At 34.0% G+C, this 5133-nt stretch overlaps 1 long non-coding RNA gene across 2 annotated transcripts; it reads left to right on the top strand.

Moving 5' to 3' along the window:
* Positions 1-403: 403 nt before the first annotated feature.
* Positions 404-1508, top strand: LOC149150320 (uncharacterized). 2 transcript variants are annotated; one of them, XR_016263211.1, is made up of 4 exons: positions 404-749; positions 951-1083; positions 1203-1242; positions 1372-1508. It is a non-coding gene; the product is annotated as an uncharacterized LOC149150320 (long non-coding RNA). The 2 variants fall into 2 exon arrangements; XR_016263212.1 differs by having other exon boundaries at positions 902-1083.
* The last annotated feature ends 3625 nt before the right edge of the window (positions 1509-5133 follow it).

Genomic DNA, 5133 nt, shown 5'->3' with positions numbered 1-5133 from the left:
TAGTTAATTCTTAAATTAAGACATGAAAATATCATTGTGATGACCATGAAAATATCATTGTGATTGCATGAATGGTGCTTTTATTACTTTTTTACTTCAATTATAGTGATTATGCTTTTATTACTATTTCTTACATGGATTATGTTTTTATTACTATTTCTGTCGGGATGACATGGATTATGTTTTTATTACTATTTCTGTTGGGATGACATGGATTGTGCTTTTTTTTGCTGAGCTGAGAGGGATTGTGCTTTTGTTGTGAAAAAAGCTGGAGAATAATCCGAGCCGTCCGTTGCAGAGTGCGAGAGATAAAGGGTGCTGCTTATCAAATGGGTTATCTCAACGGTTAAAGTTCTTGATTACTTTAATTCGATTTAATTTTTGGATTCATATTGGCATTGTTGTGTTGCTCCTCCTCCTCTCAGAGTTTCTGCATTGTGTGGTCTAGTCTCGTGCGTCTGTATGTTTGGAGCTCCATGTGTTGTGTGTGTATGAATGTGGTCTGGTCTCTGTTGTTATGTGTGTTTCTGTCATCTGTTTGGTGTGTCTATCTGTGTGGTGTGGTTGTATTCTCTGAGAGCTGGAGGCAGAGGCGTGCTTGTGTTTTCATAGAGGCAGAGGCAGGTAGCCTATCAATTACTGAATCAAGACAACTTTGCCCAGGGATGACAGTTAAATGAGGCATCCGAACTCTGCCCAGGGATCACAATTAACTGAGGCATCCGATCACAGTTAAATGAGGCATTCTGGTAAATTTATTTTTAAACTCTTTGTATAGATCACTCTGATTATGGGTTGTGGGCTGCAAATAAAATTAGGTGAACGAGAGAGGAATCGATTTGATTTTAGAAATTTAATTCCGGTAACTTGATGTTCAGAGTTGTATGGTTTTTTAAATTAGATTTTCCGCATTCTTGGTGAGGCGGCAGTATAGATCCTTAATTGCACAGAAATGGAGAGAAACAGGGCCTGCCAATATGGATCTGGGTGGCGGCCATCGTCAAATACTGGCCACTGGGAGCATTATTCTGGAGGAGAAATTCCTCAGAGTCTGCGGTTTCTTGGTGATCCTCTGCACCCATGGTGAGCGGTTTCTTGATTTTTTAATTTAGATCCTCTAAATCCATGTTTTTCGGTTTCATATTCAATTTAGATCCTGTGCATCCATGTTGCTGAGACGGTTTCATATTCATATTCCACAGGAATCCTATGCTGATCCCAGATTGCAGTCAGTGTGCCAAGGTATGAGATCCTCTGCATCGATGTGAGGCGGTTTTTAAAATTAAGTCCTCTGAATCCATGTTTCTTGGGTTTTTGAATTAAATCCTTTGAATCCATGCTGAGGCGGTTTCCTTTGGTTTTTTAAATTAGATCATCTGCATCCATGCTGAGGCGGCAACATAAATCCCTCGTTGCACAGAATCGTTTTTGAGGAGAATCTAAGGGCAAAGAAAAAGGGATTGAGCAATGCCCCTTGCAAATATCATGTCTATGTGGATTCATCTCTCAGAGGTAAGCCTGTAAGCATTTTCTTGACGGACTATGTTAATTTTTTTGGGTGTCATTGTCGATTGCACCAAGGAGAATAGGGGATTTTATCAGAAATGTATACATATATGTGTGATAAAGAAAACGTCCAGATTTCACTGTACTTTCTTGTAAGATAATTCATTCATTTATGATGAATTTATAGTCATGGTTGTGATGATGTCATGATTCTGATAATAAATTTATGTATTGCTGCGAATAAAATGTTGATTCTCCTGCTCCAACCTTCCAAAATCTGAAATGGTCAAACTCCATTTGACCATATATCTTCTAATTTGATGGGAACTTGGGTTCTGTCTCAGAACATCCTTGAAACTCATCTCCTTGCCCTTGCATACTATAGCTAAGGATATATCATAAACCTGGGCTGAGGTTTCTCATAATCGGCATAACCATAATTTATTTGGTGTTAGATGTGAGCAGCACCAAATAGACATGAAAAATCCTAAGATGGCCTTTATTGGTGTCGGTCCAAGAGTGTTTTCTATTTGTCCAAATTTGCAGTTATTGATTTTTTGGGCTTGGGTGGTTGGATTTGCTTAACAGTTATTTGCAAATATTGATTTCTTGGACTTGGGTGCTTGGATTTCTTCACAATTATTTGAAATTGACCTGAACAATCCTCCTAAGATGACCTGAATAAATTTTTGAAATCTCAAAGTCAAAACCATAATCATTCCTCCCATAATCCAAAAGCTTCCTTCTGGCCTTTTATAATAAAGCTAACAAAATTTGCTAAATTATTCATTATATCCAGAGAACTTGAATTACAGTGGTTTTGGAAACTTGGAATACAACATAAATGCTAAATTAATTATTCATTATATTTGGAGAAGTTTGATTAAACTGGTTTTGGCACCAACAGTGTTTTCTATTTTTCGTTTTATTGATTACTTGAGTTTGGGTGCTTGGATTTGCTAACAGCTATTTATAGAGATTCTAGTCTAGACCACGGAACTCCAACTCTACCCCAAAGTTTCTAGGGAACTTTGCCTTTTGGTAAGGGTTGCATTTGTAAGAAATTTACTCATCTTTGTTAGTTTACATGCCTTAGAATAGTCTGCCCACAGAAACTTTTCCTATTATTTTGGATGCATATACAGTGACAGTGAATAATATGTTGGACTAGTTATTTTGTATTTCGTCTCCCGGTGCTTGTTTTCAAAAGAGGTTTTGAGTTGTGATCGATCACTCTCATTCATTCTTCGGTGTGTGTTTGTCATTATTGTTATATTCATATAAAATTCAATTGTTCCCACTCTGTATTGGTGGATATCTTTCCAGGGATAAATTCAGTGTTTGTCATTATTGTATTCAATTTCTCCCGCTCAGTGTTTGGTGGATATCTTGCCATTATAAAAAATAAAAAATAAAAAATTGGTGGATACATTTGGAATTTCATAAGAATTTGTACACCATTATAATATATAAATAGATTATAGATATATTATATGCCAAATTGATGGTTTTTGTGTTGCCAAATAGACTATATATATTATATGCCAAATTCATGGTTTTTCTGTTCGCCCACTGCAGCGTCCGTTCTCCCAGTGCAGCAGCGTCCCTTCTCCCAGATCATTCCTCACATTTCAGCAACGTCCCTTCTCCCAATAACATTGAATCTAAGTGCACGGAAAAAAGGAAACCATTTAATTTCTTCCGTCAAAGGTAAGCAATTTTTTTAAATACATATTTAATGAAAAAAAGAATGTTCAGATTCATTTAATTTCTTGTATGATCCTTCAATATATGTATGCTGTATTAAATACATTTCCTCTTACTTTTATTTTTTTACTTTTATTTACTCTCAGCTTTCAAAACTGTCAAACTCCATGTTGTGCTGGGAATGTTTTATTGATTATGTATTTTAATTAATTGGATGAATATGCCCAATAAGTTGTAGGCTATCTATGATGGCTTGTATTGCATAGATATATCACCGTTGTTGCAGAAAAAGATACACCATAGTGCAAATGGTGCAAAGGTTAATTCAAACCTTTATATCAACTTTCAATTTATTCATTGCCTTTAATTTCATCATATCTCTATGTTCTAACCTTTGCATTCACTTAGCAAGTTATCAAATTAGGGGTTAGTCCCTTTGCTTAAAATATTAAATTTAATTCAAAAAAATTGCTACTTTATAGATAACCAATAGATGACCACTAAATTTTAAAATTTGTTGTGTTTTTTGCAGATGATTTAAGAGCCTGAAAAAAATACAAGCATGATAGGATAGATGAACTATCTACATGTCATGACAAAAGATATGAATTCATTATGTTATTATGACCCAAATTAAACTAGTAGTGATTTATTTTTCATCTTTATTTTGTAATTACTCTAAAAACATTATCATTATAATAAAAGTATTATTTTGTTTGAAAGGGCTAAAAGCCCTTTCTCATTGCTCTTGAGGATGGACCATGGCCTTCCTCAAGGGTTTGTGTCCTTCTCTCCACCTTATTTTTTCATTTACTTATTTTAGAACTAGATACTTTTAGTTTAATAGATTGCAAACTAAAATCTTTTAATGCATAGATTGATTGATGTGTTTTTCTGTTACTTGAATTTACATGTAGAATTTTGTGGAATGATTGTTTTTTGAGTTTCATTTATACGATTGCGTTTACAATGAATTTCTAATGTCCAAAATTTGATATGCAATGTTTGTATCTTTGTGTGTTTACAATGTGTGGGGAGGCCAAGACTTGATATCTAATATTTGTATCTTCGTGTGTTTACAATGTTTTTTGTGATGTTCATTAATTGATGTGTATATTTTTGTGTGTGATGACCCAAATTTGATATGCAATGTTTGTATCTATGCGTGCTTACAATGTGTGGGATGACCAAGACATGATATCTAATGTTTGTATCTTTGTGTGTTTACAATGCTTTTTGTGATGTTCATTATTTGATGTGTATATTTTTGTGTGATAACCAAAATTTGATATTGAATGTTTGTATCTTTGTGTGCTTACAATGTGTGGGATGGCCAAGACATGATATCTAATGTTTGTATCTTTGTGTGTTTACAATGCTTTTAGTAATGTTCATTATTTGATGTGTATATTTTTGTGTGCGATGACCAAAATTTGATATGTAATGTTTGTATCTTTGTGTGCTTACAATGTGTGGGATGGCTAAGACATGATATCTAATGTTTGTATCTTTGTGTGTTTACAATGCTTTTAGTGATGTTCATTATTTGATGTGTATATTTTTGTGTGTGATGACCAAAATTTGATATGAAATGTTTGTATCTTTGTGTGTTTACAATGTGTGGGATGGCCAAGGCATGATATCTAATGTTTGTATCTTTTTGTGTTTACAATGCTTTTTGTGATGTTCATTATTTGATGTGTATATTTTTGTGTGTGATGACCAAAATTTGATATGCAATGTTTGTATCTTTGTGTGTTTACAATGTTTTTTGTGATGTTCATTATTTGATGTGTATATTGTTGTGTGTGATGACCAAAATTTGATATGCAATGTTTGTATCTTTGTGTGCTTACAATGTGTGGGATGGCCAAGACATGATATCTAATGTTTGTACCTTTGTGTGTTTACAATGCCTTT

Source organism: Pinus tabuliformis, chromosome 9, assembly GCF_031772625.1.
Source record: "Pinus tabuliformis cultivar Carrire ecotype Pingquan chromosome 9, CPIR1, whole genome shotgun sequence".
Classification (NCBI taxonomy): Eukaryota; Viridiplantae; Streptophyta; class Pinopsida; order Pinales; family Pinaceae; genus Pinus; species Pinus tabuliformis.
The sequence above is the reverse complement of the archived record's forward strand: the minus strand, read 5'-3'. Positions and strand labels throughout refer to the sequence as shown.